This window comes from Lissotriton vulgaris, chromosome 1_1, assembly GCF_964263255.1.
Source record: "Lissotriton vulgaris chromosome 1_1, aLisVul1.2, whole genome shotgun sequence".
Taxonomy (NCBI): domain Eukaryota; kingdom Metazoa; phylum Chordata; class Amphibia; order Caudata; family Salamandridae; genus Lissotriton; species Lissotriton vulgaris.
Window position 1 is genome coordinate 2,139,130,427 of NC_141685.1, and position 14,843 is coordinate 2,139,145,269.

The 14,843-nt window shown below is 42.4% G+C and overlaps 1 long non-coding RNA gene across 1 annotated transcript; it reads right to left on the minus strand.

The window, feature by feature from the left end:
* Positions 1–850: 850 nt before the first annotated feature.
* LOC147751725 (uncharacterized) lies at positions 851–13,942 on the minus strand. The gene is made up of 2 exons (XR_015300089.1): positions 13,833–13,942; positions 851–1,279 (listed from the first exon to the last, which is right to left on the minus strand). It is a non-coding gene; the product is annotated as an uncharacterized LOC147751725 (long non-coding RNA).
* Between the last annotated feature and the right edge of the window lie 901 nt (positions 13,943–14,843).

A 14,843-nucleotide genomic window follows, 5' to 3' on the forward strand; every position in this document is an offset into this window, starting at 1 on the left:
ATATCTATTTTGCAATTCCTTAATTGCGAAATCGCAAATAAGGAATCACAATTTAGAGAATCGGCAATTCAGGTGCAGCTTGATGACATCACAACCAGGAAGTGTGACTGCCCATGGTGCACCGGATTGCTAGAAGCTGAGTGAGAGAATAGGAAGGGAGGGAGAGATCTGTGCACTGCAAGTGAGAGAAGGAAAAATGGATCCCCAGGAGAAAGAGAAGCAGCAGGAGGGGAATGTAAGAAAATGGAAGTAGAAGTTTAGTGAGAGGAAGCATGAGGTGCTCATTCAGGATATGGTAGTCAGCCATGAGCTCCTGTTTGGGAAGAAATCCCTACATGTGCCAGTGGCACGTAAAAGGAAAATCTGGCTTGAAATCCAGGAGAAGGTGAATGCCATCGGCGTGACCCACCGCACTGTGGAGGACCCCTGCAAAAGATTGTATGACATGTGCCAAAAATCGAAGGAAAAGGTGGCAACAAGGTTGGCAGAGGCAACAAGACTGGTGGGGGAGCATCCACTGCAACTGAGTCTGAGGAGTTGGTGGAGGGCACCCTTCAGCCCGAGAGTGTCAGTGACATGGCTGACCTGGACAGCTCCGACCCCCCAAACACCAGACAAGGTAAGATGCATGCCATTACTCCCCTGATACATCACCACCTCACTCACACACTCAGGAAACACCCAGATACTAAACATGAATGCAACTCCAGTACATGTTGACAAGCACAGCCAGCAATACATTATGAGAGATGTAGTCACATGCACCAAACAGTGGAGCAGTGAGACACAGCAAGGTAGAATCAGGATGAGTATTTCAGGAAAGGCAAAAAACAGACAGACAGTACTCATGTAACTCAAAATCTGAGAACTGTATTGCATTACCAATGTGATGCAGGACACCAAATTAATGTGTTCATTTACATTCACAGCACCACCTGAAACACAGAAATTAATTGTAGAAGGTGAGGATGCATCCAACAGTGAAGACCAGGTAGGGCAAGAGGAGCAGGATGAAGGCAAACCAGCAATCCCTGTGCCATGTAGACGGCGCCTCATAGGGCCACCACTCCCACTGCTGGAGGCAGTACCACGGAACACAAGTGGAGAAGCCCAGCCAGTCCAGGGCCGGCTTGCAGTACAGCACAAAGCACAGTCCCCTGTCCATCCTAGTGAAGGAAGTGGGTCCAGACGCAGGGCACGGCCGCCCACCTGCGCTGCTGCAGTAGATGAAGACACAGTGTTTGCCGGGCTTGAAGGCACCATGGTTAAAGTCCAGCACCTGCAAGCAAAAGCATTAAGGTCAATACAGCACCAGTTTGCCTCACACAATCGCAACATGAACGAGATGATGGAATGGACATGACAGGTGCACTACAAGAACTGCGTACAGAGATGAGGAAAGACCGGGCAGTCAGGCACAGGGGGAGACAACGTCTCCACAGCTGACTGGACATGTACACCAAAGCTGTAAATCGCCTGTCTACTGCCATGTCCCTGCTGGCATGTCGCTGTGTAAGCATGCAGCATGAAATGGCTCACTGCTGCCAGGTTGTGGACAAGGGCCTGGTGCAGGTCACGCATGCCGTGGACCAGCTGCGGGCAGCTGCCACAGGTGGCACAGGACCCCTGAGCTAATTGGAGAGTGAGGATCAGTCCAGCAGGAGCAGCATCCCTCCACCAATTCCCGAGGACAGACAGCGGAGTGCACGGCAGGGGAGGACACCCGATGACTCAAGGGAGGGCAGTCAGCACCCTGAGTGAGGGTCAACAGGCCGTGCCCGCAGGAGATGAAGTGGCATCAGTGGCACAGTGTAGTTCCTATTTTCCCTATAGGCCCTGCACATTGGAATAACATAAACAGCAGTGTAGATGTAGAAGTCCGGTCTTCTAGGTCTCTACTGACTATGTTAGACTTAATTGGGTTTGTACCAACTAGCTCAGAGGTCACTGGAAACTTTCTTGACTGAATAGGAAGTGATCAGCTCCCCTGGCTCAGACAAGAAGGGATTCAGTTTTCCAACAACCGCATAAACATGACAACTTTGCTCCGTAGAATAAGAGTAAATCTCTAGAGTCGTGTGAAACAATAGACAGCTATTTCACTCAGTCAGTTGTGCAAGAATTACTTTCACTGGATGCAAAGAATAGAGAGACGGGCGTTTTCAATAAAAGGTATTATTTATTGAACAGTCTTTCTTCTCATGCAAGAGAAATGAATTGCCACAATTGCAAGACTTGTTATTATAAAAAGTGCGTACAGTAAAAGGAGGATTGCGAAATAATACTGTAAAAGCATTGATATGGTTTCTTAGCCATACAATGGTTAAAATGAATAAAATATATACATTCATATATACATTTAGCTAACGTACTCAACTGGTGCTTCTAACTACGCCTACCCCAGTGTACCTGACCTAAGCCTAATACGTGGAAGGGAGTAAGTAAGTAGCAGTTTAAGTTAAGTTGGTTTGCCAAGGGTTTGCTTCAAGAATTCTCTCTAGGGATTTAGTCAACACCGTACCTCTGGAATAGAATGTTGGAGGTCTGGTATCTCCTCTCAGGACTCGATATCCCAGTCACCCGCAAGGGTAGGCTGGAAACGCCGGGGCTGGATTTTCTCGGCAGGAGAAAAGACAGCGTCTTTCTCAGCGCATCAAGGAGGAGGAGAGGGCAGCGTCCGTGGGCTTCTCGCATCTGCTGGGCTCTGCAAGGGACAGCTGTTCTGCTCCTGTATTCTCTATCACCACCACTGTGTTTGCTTAAGGCAACGTGGGTAATATTTATACCTGGAAGGTGCCTTGTTTGACGTAAGTTTTTGGACATAAGACGTCAATAAAGATGTCACTAAGAACCGGTAGTTCTTACAGTGCTCATTAGAGTTCTATTACTAATCAAAACATAGCAAGCGGGGCTTTCCCAGGTTGCTGGGGGTTTTATCTGTTGAAAGAACTCGGTGTGTAATCTAGGAATCTTAGATAGTGGCTTCTGCTGTGTTATATACTGTAATGAGCTGCAGAGGCGAGTTTCTGAAATATGGCTCTGATCGTTTATGCCATTATAGGGGTATGGATTGAATATAGCCGAATTAGGGGCATAAGATCGCAATATTGATCGGGGTCCTAGATAGAACACGACACCCACTCCACAAATTTATGTCCATCAAATTACTAAAAACTAAAGCAATAAGATGCGTGTGTAATACTTTCCACCCCAAAATACATATTTGCATTTGAAATGGCGTATTTGAAATACATGAAATTGGTAATGTACGTCTTTAAGCATAGAAATCATTCAAAAATTATAGCATATTTAATCAGTTGAACGATTTTACGAAAAAATTACACATGAAATATCTCTTTATACAGAAAAGAAGGCCGAGATTATTTCATCACATATAAATGCAATTGCTGTAAAATGTGCTAGAGGCTGAGGTAAAGTTATTTTGTCTCTAGATTTAGCTAAATATAGAAGTTCTGTTCTTTATGAATAGTTCTACTTTATGCAAAGGTTTTCGTGCCAGAAAAAAAGGTAAATATTTTGAAAAAGTGTTCAATTAAAAAAAAAAAAAATTCATGGTGAACGTGGGAATAGAGTTCCAAACGCTTTTTAGTAGTTTTTGTTGATCAAAACTGAAGGCCGAATTCAGAGTTCATGGGAACGCTGTGCGCCGGAATGCTTTCCAAAAATTCATTGTTGTTGTTCAGGGGAGAACATCATATCAGACAGGCTTTTAAAGAACAGGTCTACATATTCAGGTGACAGTTCAACCAAGTTCGATAATGCTGTAACTTGGCAGGTGTGAGAATGATTGCTATCATCGATGTTTGGATCAGCAATGCTCACAGAAGGCCATACCTGGGTGATGTTGCTTTCTTGTATCGCTTCACTGCCGCCACCTAGTCGTAGCGCAGGAGTCTCAACGAATGCCGTCATCAGGATTGGTAGCGGCTGGGGACAACACGATGAGTGAGCCGTTACAGGACTTAGCAAAGTATCTATATCCATTGGTACTGCTGATGGTAGTGCAAGACAGGTGTCTAACACGCATTCTTCTCCGCATAGCATACATCGAAGTACAGGTAAGATACAGGTCTGCCATATAGGTCTGAATGAAAGAAACCAGGTCATGTTCAGATCTCTCAGCCTGGCCAATCCAAGGACTCTAGTTATGCGGTCCCGGTAGCGTACTGCTAGGATCGTTTCTTCCATCCTTGCCGGAGTCATGTCTGTGTTTTGGCTTGCCATATCGGAGCAGGAGGGTCAAAAATAAAATGCCTGCTACAAGTCCCAAAATCAGGGGTATGCCGCCAAAGACTGAATGGACAAAATTAGGAATAATTCCTAGGATTGCTTTGAATGGTGTTAACAGTCCCGAAAAAATGGTCTTAAATACGCCTGAGATGCCTACGGCACTTGACATATTTAGAATTTGGCTAAGCATTTCTGTGAAATGCACGGGGCAATTTGTTGATAAAAGGTCATGTATCTCCGAAGCTGTCCTTGCAACACGGAGATCATACGTCTCTTTTGATGACGTTATGGGCACTGTTGTCTGTAAAAGCACAGACTTCATTCTGCTTAAAGTATCAATTCGTATAGAATAGACATTCAAACGAGGCCAAATGGGAGTCTCGGAGTTTCCAGGGCCGTTTGGAAACAATGCTTGCATACAGCAAGTGACCATGGAAGTTACGCTTACGAGATATGCTTTCCCTGGCAGCAAGCCTCAACAGCTGTGATCCGTTATTAGAATGTAACTCCCGTTAAAAAGTTGCTTAAAAAAAAAGGCTCTATCTGCATTGCAGGTGTGACATGTTGGTGGCATGAAAGGTTGTTTGAAGTTCCTTCACAGGCCCCGTGTAAATTAATACCCTGGCACAAAAGTATACCACTTAGTGAATGTTTGCAATTTTCACCACTAAGAAATACATTTTTGTTGCTGTCACTATAGCATGTGTGTGTATATGGTAATTTCCATGCTGACTTAATGTACCCTTTACCCAATCGTTCATACTGGCCAGTCGGTATATATTCAAGGCAATTTTTAAAGCGGAAAGTTGTTATCGGAATTGTGATAATCCCGTGTATTATCCATTCAATGACAGGTCTTTCTGACATTGTCAATGGTAATCTCTCAAGTTTTTCGATGCTCAGGATTGTATAGTCTGCTCCTTTCTGTGCCAAGCTGATTTGTTTACCAGTAAGGTTAAAGATGGAAAACAATGACGTTGTGTTGATTAAACGCCATGGCACATAGCCTGAATGAAGATTTTGCAGCGTCCAGCCTAGCTGTACAATAGAACGCAATTGCGACTGGCCATGTTGTAACATTAGCAAGTCTTTATCTATTATATTGATGGCAGATGATACAATACTGTCCAGTGAATATATTCTGGAGGACAGAGTCATTAACCCATTGTCCACAACAGAAAGTGATTTTTCCAAATTAATACGATCAATTTCTCGTATTTTTTCAGCTGTTTCAATTTGAGTTACTTTCCAAGCCTCGTTGTATGCCGCATAGATGCTGGCTGCTATGAAGCGTTTCTGACGCTGTTTGCGTGGTCCCAGAATGAAATCGCGCAAATCAGCACCATCTTTAAGTAAAGATAAGTGTTGCTTAATTTCTGCCAGTGTGGATGATTCTAGCCATTCAAGGCACAGTTTCCCTACACTGTATGTTGTTACTATCCCTGGATGTTGTCTCTGGGAGTATCTAGGGTCTGGTCTGGTCATTGTTAACCCCTGTGTTTTGTTCAGGAATCTATCTTGACAGTTATTTGTGTCAGTAGGCCAGATTAAGCACTTTTTCCAATCAGGATGTGTTCTGTTTAAATGTAAAATTTTAGATACGTCTATTTCAACTTCTGTTGTTGCATTATCAGGTATTGGCTTTGGAATAGACGGTTTGTTAAGGTCTTTAATCTTAGCTAGGCCAAGACAGGTTGTTTGGTGAATTGTGTCATTTAATCAATCTTTTGTACCCCAGATTGTTTTTGTTTCAATATTATTTTTCCAAAAATCAAAACCAAATGTCATCATTTTTTCATAAAATGCTTCTGAATATATCAATTTAGTATTTGTCAGCATAGTTTTCAACCCTGTTTTATCCAACAGTTTATAATAAAACGTTTCTGCATCACTTGTGTTAAACCCTGAGAAGTACTGGAATTTCTCATAGAATGTTTTCGAACTGCTTTTAGGTGGAGTAGCACAATGTTCCCATTGGTTATATTTAAAAACATTTCTAGGTTGTGCAGATTTATGTAAGTAATGGTCTCCGTAATGTGAGAAGCAGTACATCTGTTCATAATTAGAGGAACCTTGTAAATAATCATGTTCTGTAAATCTTGCTGACAACACTAAATCAGACATCATATTATTTATACTTTCAAAATCCCAATCATCAGAAAATGTACTTGGTTTTACAAAGTCACTTAATGAAACCTTGAACTGGTGAGGATATTTCAAGATCTCGACCGGGCCATATACTTCATAGTCAGTCTTGTCCCATACTACCCCGCCGGGTATTGGAATGGCTGTGACATTTACTGATGATAGTCCTCTTTTCTTTACGTGGGATGATTTGTGACGTTTTAGAACTAAGTTGATGTTCTGACTTGCTGTGTCCCTTGAATTGTGATAAATTTTCCTAAAATTAAAACCAATATTAGGCCTAGTAGGAGTATAAGTACCCCTGAGATTATCCAATGCTCAATCAATGGTGCATCCAGATATACTTCTTTGATTTGATGAAAGAGGTCTGTTGCTTTTTCTTTAAAAGTCTTTGTTTCTGGCGTCACTTCAGGGTCGATTTGATCTTCAGAAAAGGTATCGAAGTTGATGAAGTAGCCAGAGGCAGTTCTGTCAATTGTTGGAATTGTTTTCTCAATTTGTCTTTCGGTAGCACATTCTGATGCCACATCATTGTAGACTGGTGTTTCATGACGAACTGTTTCAATCTGTGTTTCAAGAGGCACGAGTTCCATGGCATTATTGCATAGTCCCTCTCTGTGCACTGCAGGTTTATCAAATGTGATTAGTCTTTCAGTTTGAACCTCTTGGATTGTTGCAAATTTGGGTATTCTGTTGTTTCTTGGGAGTCCACTTGGCCTACTGTTGATTATAGGCCACATGATTGTGGTTTTACAAGGTTGATTGATACAACTCGGTTCTCCTTTTTACCAGCAAGAGGCGGTAGTACTACTGATCTTGTTCCGTTGATTGCCAAGACAGGTACTGCTTTTCTGTAAGAAGGCCCAAATTCCTTCTTCACCGCTATTTTCTCTCTGACTAGATCCCCAATCTTTGGAATCCAGACAGGTCTTGCTGGGACAGGTGGTGTGTCTTCAGTGGTAGTTGGCTGTTGCTTTAACTTTATGTTGCTTAAGGATTTTCTTGTTTCATTCAAGTCCTGTAAAACAGCCAAACGATCTTTGATGTCAAAGTCTTTATTCTTATCTTTTACCACTGAAGCCTGACTATCGAGGTCCTGAACATGCATTCTAGTTCCGAACAAAAGTTCGTACGGGCTGAAAGCTTTTAGAGAATTTCTTGGCAAATTATTTAGACTAAGTTGGACACTTATTAAATGTTTGACCCACCCATCACCCAAACCTAATAATTTCGCTGTTATAGATTGCTTTATGTCTCGGTTTTTTCTTTCCACTACACTGTTCCCCTCAGGGTGTGATGGACTAGAGTATCGCAACCCAACGCCCATACTGGCCATGGCCTCCTTATAAGCTCGAGAGCTGAAAGCAGGACCCTGGTCAGTATGGAACATGGCAATTGCGCATGTGCCGATAAAGACTCTCAGATCTTTTATAACAGTTTCGGCGTCAGCCGAGCGCTGGGGCCACATTTTTTTAAGTGAATTTTAGTCTTAAACAATTAATAGGACGCTGGTTTGCATATAGACAGCATTACCCTGTCTACATACAAAGGCCATGGCATTACTGCGCTTGACTCGCTGCTGCGGTCTCTGTCGCAGTCTGGACAGTTCTTTACATATCTATAGTGGTGCAGGCTCATCTCCGGCCACCAGTACTCTGATTGTAATTCAGGCAGAGATTCCTTCATCTGTTTGTGCCTTGAACCTTCACCCATGTGTGCGTCTACTATTAATAACTTTCTCCGGTTCGTGTTTGGAATTACCCTATCCCCCACTCCAGGGATTCGAGCAAAAGGAACGGAGTTTGCATCAATTACGTATGCATAATTGAGTGGATAGTTCACGGGTAGTGCTGCACAGTCGCTTTTTAAGGACGTTTTTACTGCCAGCATGGTTTCCCCGTCTATGTATTTTTCTGAACGCTTTTATGTGGCTACGGAAGCCGGTTTAGTTGCTTCCGCTGTGGCTGTAATAGCCAATGAATTCCCTGCAACGTGAACGCCATCACGTTGATGACTCAGAGTGTGTATCACGTGAGTCTTTTGTAGTTCTTTCTGTAAAAGAACTACCTGTTTCCAGAGCATTTTATGCTTGATTGTGGCACCTGTGTCATCTTTGAAATCATTTTGAATCCAGCTCTGCAACTTATTGTTGACGCAAAAATGCGAATCGCACACAATTAGTGTCGGGAATTCACGTTCTGCATTTTCAAGCGCCATCTTTAAAGATCTGATTTCAGCTCGATGAGCCGAACATTTTCTCAGTGATTCAGTTTTTGTTATTTTCGGTCTGAATTTACCGCACAGCCAGCGACCTTTAACAATCGCGCAGGCTGCATCGTAGGATTTATTTTCTACATTGTAGTGCTGTACAAATCTGTCTGTTTAGATTATACAGGAGTATTATTGTAGAGGAAGAATTTCGATTGGCAGAGGATATTCTTTTTCATAAGTTAAATCATTCAGTTTTTTCATCTGCGGGGCGAAATAGTATTTCACGTCTTCCGCGCCAAGAGAAATTACACACTGTATCCATTTCGGATCCAGTGACACTGTAGGCAGGTTTACTGGGCTGAATAGCGCCTCGAAGGCGGATTCTGCTGTGAGAACAGTGATCCTTTTGCCGTGTGCTAGTTCTCGTTCATTTGCTATTGCAGTTTGCACTGCTTTCACAGTATTTTCTGTGAGACTGAATGTTTTTTCTGCTTGTGTGTACAAGTGCGATTTGTAAGCTATTGGTATCGTTTCTCCCTCATTAGAGGTCAGGTACGTGAATCTGCATCTTCCTGGGATGACTCGGATTACAAGGTCGATCGCATTGTCACATGTATCTAATTTTGTTTTTGCTAACATGTCTGTTTGCAGTGATCTCAAAATTTCTGTGTGTTTTTGAGTCTGGTTGATTTGTTTAAAATCAGGTTTAATTAGTTCGTAGAGAGGTTTAACCCTCTCCGCATAATTTAGAATGTAAGTTCTTCCGAAATTCAGGAAGCCTAGAATCGATTGTAAATTCTTCCGCGTTTTTGGTGCTTGGAGTACAGCGCACTTCACTAAGAAGTTGTCCGCTAGGCTTTTTCCTTCACTTGATAATTCGTATCCTAAAAATAAGACTGTCAGATGGGCAATTCGAGACTTTTTAAAGTTGAATTTGTAACCCTCTGCTGCGAACACAAGTATTATGGCATTCACCCTTTTCAAGTGAGTCTCCAAGTCGTCGTCTGTTAGATAGATGTCATCGACATAAGATAATGCCTCATCATCATATATTTGTAGTAACTCTGTTACTCTGGCTGAGAATAGTCCTGGGCTGTTCTTGAATCCCTGTGGGAGCCTACAGAAATTTTTCTGAGACCACATTACTGAGAAAGCGGTCAAGTATCTGCTTTCTGGTGCAATATTTTGACAAAAGAAACCATTAGATATGTCTAATGTTGTTTTATATTTTTTGCGAACTATGTTATTCATTAGTGCAGCACTATGCGAATTTTGTACTGCAAATGTTTTGCAACATGAGTTTAGGTGTCTGTAGTCCAAGACTAGACGATATGAATCGTCCGGTTTGGAGACAGGAAACAAAGGATTGTTCATTTGAGAGGTGCATGTTTCAATCACCCCCTGGTATTCAAGTTGATCTAAAATCTCCCTGACCTGTTTTTTAGCTTCTTGCTTAATTGGATACTGCCTTTGTGCAGTCGGTTGACTTTTTAACTGGATTTTGTGAGGAGGAGAGTCCTCATCCCATCCTACATGATTTTTATATATTGCTGGTGCCTGGGCTACTGCCCATTTCCTCGCATATATATATTTAGTGTGAATCGGAATGTGATTCGAGAAGGCAGGCATAATTATTTCTTCGCCACGAGGGAACTCCCTGACAAACTCCGGGGGGCAATCTTTTTCAGCTAACAGGATGTCATAGCCTTTTGAAAGTTTGTCCCAAAATAGACCCCTTATTTTCCTAGTCTTATCACCCTCTATACGCAGTGTTATTTCGTATATCTTATGAGGTTCGCTAACTCTGGTGTCGGCAGTTTCTACTTGAATGTATTCATTCGTGTCCACTGTCTCCAGATGACTCATCAGGATCTTGCGAGCTATGGTGATTTCTGCTGCACTGTCTAGCATTGTCTGTGCCCACTCCTCGTTTTTCAGCTGTGTCCTCAGTATTCTCAGCATGTTCGATTACTCTAATACTGGCTAACTTCTTTCTTGGAAATTGTAATTTTTTACTTTGAGCACGTTCCTTGTCTTTGGACTTGGTGTGCTCTCCTGGGTCTGACCGTCCTCTTCTTTCCGATTTCTGCGAAAAAGATCGAGAGGGACGTGTATCAATACTTTGATATCTGTCAGGCTTCTTCAAGTTATCCCTATTTCTAAGGTTATATCTTTTCTCAGAGGGCTCCCTCTGGGGAGATTGGTGTTCTCGAGTCGGAGTTCTTTCCCTCCGTCGAGGAGACCTTCCTCTGGACTGGAAAACTTTTTCTTTGGGAGTGTATTGTTTATTTCCATCCCAGCTCTTTTTAGTAGTGTTTGAATTATTTTTAATGAATAATTTTTCAGGATTTTCGAGTAGTTGGGGTTTCACTGGTTTCCCACCCAAGCTGTCTCTACCTAATTCTTCATAACATTTTTCTATAATTCTGGCAAGCTCAACTGGTTGATCTGTTATATCTGTTTCCTTCAATTTCTGGTGGATCGCCACAGATGCTGCTTCTCCTTTTATATTGGCTAGTAATATAGCGGAGACCTGCTTGAAGTCTTTCAGTAATTTCATACCAAGAGTTAAAGCAGGTTCTGGACCGTATTCATTCTGAATCTGTTTTAGCACATCTGGTATTATCGCCATTGACGGAACACCATGTGTTTTTGTGCAAATGGAAGCAAAGACTGTACCCCAAGTGTCACAGTCCTCCACGTGTGGTGCGACCCCCATTGGAAGGCAGATGGTCAGAATTCTGTTTATCTCAATAGGGGTAGTATTCGGAAATACTGCCTCTATTTGAGTAACTTTCTGCGCTAACCAGAAAGGAATTTGTTCCCTTTTTATGGGTGTTTTACCAAGACATGATTGTATGTTCTGTGGTGTAATTTTATCTGTGTTCCCCTGATGAGGGGTCAGCTGTGGAACAGCTGTTTGGATTGTTGCAGTCCGCATTACATATTGGACTAATTGTCTCTGTATTTTAATTAATGTTTTTAGCTGTGCTAAAAGTTCTTCTTTTGACATTTTATCAATGTCCGGATGTGGTGTGTAGCTGGCTAGAACCGGCCACGTTGCTCCTGGTCTACCTAGTGGACCGAGCCTGGTAATATGATAATTGTGTTTTAGGGCGCCTTTAAACCAGAGCAGGTGCTCTTGGTATTTTAATGGGATTTCAATCTCCTCGAAAGGAGCGTACTCTTCCGGAGGTTCCTCTATTTTGTAATAGTGGAATTCGTGTGTTGCAGCATTTGCCGCTGGAAATTTTATCCAAGAATAGAATACCTCTGTCTGCCGATATTCATGTGCCTCTATCACGAAGACGACTGTGCCACCTTGTGTGGTCAGTCCATTTTCTATAAGTTTTAACGTTATAGTTTTTCTTATGTTGACCGGGATGATTATCGCACCCGGTTCATTAACACCGGCGTCCCGTTGATTCGTATCTACTGCGGCTTCAGCGGTCCCGTTGTCTAGTACTGACATTGTATAAATGAAAGTTTTTCAGAGCAGGTCTCCAAGGAGACAAAGATTACGTGCACAATATTTTGGAACACTGTATCCTTCAACATTGAATAAACCAGAGCTTTACATAGGAATCTCTTCCTACTAAGTTCGGGCGGATTTTAACCTTTCACCCACTCCAGACGTCTATTGGAGTATTTACGGTAGAAAGGGTCTGTGTGAAAAAGCACGACTGAGTTACTCTAACGTCCTGCGTTAGTTTTATCGCCTTACCAAACGTTGGGCGCCATGTAGTGTAGTTCCTATTTTCCCTATAGGCCCTGCGCATTGGAATAACATAAACAGCAGTGTAGATGTAGAAGTCCGGTCTTCTAGGTCTCTACTGACTATGTTAGACTTAATTGGGTTTGTACCAATTAGCTCAGTGGTCACTGGAAACTTTCTTGACTGAATAGGAAGTGATCAGCTCCCCTGGCTCAGACAAGAAGGGATTCAGTTTTCCAACAACCGCATAAATATTTCAACTTTGCTCCTTAGAATAAGAGTCAATCTCTAGAGTCGTGTGAAACAATAGACAGCTATTTCACTCAGTCAGTTGTGCAAGAATTACTTTCACAGGATGCAGAGAATAGAGAGACGGGCGTTTTCAATAAAAGGTATTATTTGTTGAACAGTCTTTCTTCTCATGCAAGAGAAATAAATTGCCACAATTGCAAGACTTGTTATTATAAAAAGTGCGTACAGTAAAAGGAGGATTGCGAAATAATACTGTAAAAGCATTGATATGGTTTCTTAGCCATACAATGGTTAAAATGAATAAAATATATACATTCATATATACATTTAGCAAACGTACTCAACTAGTGCTTCTAACTACGCCTACCCCAGTGTACCTGACCTAAGCCTAATACGTGGAAGGGAGTAAGTAAGTAGCAGTTTAAGTTAAGTTGGTTTGCCAAGGGTTTGCTTCAAGAATTCTCTCTAGGGATTTAGTCAACACCGTACCTCTGGAATAGAATGTTGGAGGTCTGGTATCTCCTCTCAGGACTCGATATCCCAGTCACCCGCAAGGGTAGGCTGGAAACGCCGGGGCTGGATTTTCTCGGCAGGAGAAAAGACAGCGTCTTTCTCAGCGCGTCAAGGAGGAGGAGGGGAAGCGTCCGTGGGCTTCTCGCATTTGCTGGGCTCTGCAAGGGACAGCTGTTCTGCTCCTGTATTCTCTATCACCACCGCTGTGTTTGTTTAAGGCAACATGGGTAATATTTATACCTGGAAGGTGCCTTGTTTGACGTACGTTTTTGGACATAAGACGTCAATAAAGATGTCACTAAGAACCGGTAGTTCTTACAGTGCTCATTAGAGTTCTATTACTAATCAAAACATAGCAAGCGGGGCTTTCCCAGGTTGCTGGGGGTTTTATCTGTTGAAAGAACTCGGTGTGTAATCTAGGAATCTTAGATAGTGGCTTCTGCTGTGTCATATACTGTAATGAGCTGCAGAGGCGAGTTTCTGAAATATGGCTCTGATCGTTTATGCCATTATAGGGGTATGGATTGAATATAGCCGAATTAGGGGCATAAGATCGCAATATTGATCGGGATCCTAGATAGAACACGACAGCTGAGGCAACACATTGCATCTTGACTTGTAAATGTGCGACATCCTTGCACTGTGGGTCGAACATGTGCAAGCAATTGGGACACACATTAGGTAATACCCAAGGAAATAACACAGTTATTGCACCAATCTGTAGCATTGTGTCATCATTACTCACCTATAAATAGTTCTGTGTGATCTCATCTCGTCTCTGACGCCTGGCACCCGCCCAACACCACCTGCTGGTCTGCACCGTGGAGCTGGGCCCTCCTCATCTGATGACTCGATATCTGTGAACTCCACTGGGGTGCCTTTCTTGGTGGCGATGTTCGGGAGTCCTGGAAGGGGGCTGAAATCATAATGATTTTTAAAAAAGGAGATCGCTATGATCCAGCAAATTATCGCCCAATTAGCTTGACGGATCTTATTCAAAAAGTGTATGCCAGACACATTTTAAATAGGCTTTTAGAGTGGATGGATGATTCCCAGATACTATCCCAATATCAGGCAGGGTTCAGAGCAAAAGTCAGCACTGTAGACCAGGTCTTTAGGTTTACTTGTATTGTTTGGAAATACATCAAAATCAAGAAGGGCAGTCTGTATGTTGCTTTCATGGACCTAAGGGCTGCGTTTGATCTTGTCCCTCGTACACTCTTATGAGAAACATTAGCAAACATAGGGGTACCTGGTGAATTACTCATAGAATTAATTAGACTCCACACAGAAAACTACGCCAAAGTAAGATGGGGGAAGGGAGGGGAGCTAACACAGGCCATACCAGTGAGACACCTACGCTGTTCACACTTTTTGTTAACGATATACCTACATATCTAGGGAACTGTGTAAATGATTCTCCAAAACTAGGGGGTGAATTGATTCCGGCATTACTCTTTGCTGATGACACCATCCTCATTTCACAGACCCCAAAGGGACTCCAAAATTTGGTGAATTGCTTTTATAGTTACTATGTGGACAAAGGATTGGAAATCAACTCTTCAAAAACAAAGTATATGTCCATACATTCCCAGAAAACCTTTAGGAAAAACCTTGCCCTAAACAACCAAAATCTAGAACATGTGGGGAGTTTTAATTATTTGGGAATAATGTTGGACAGTAATCTATCCTGGAAAGGGCAGCTTGAAAAGAGCAGGATAGCCCTTCGTCAGAACTCAATGCCCGTTCTAAAAAT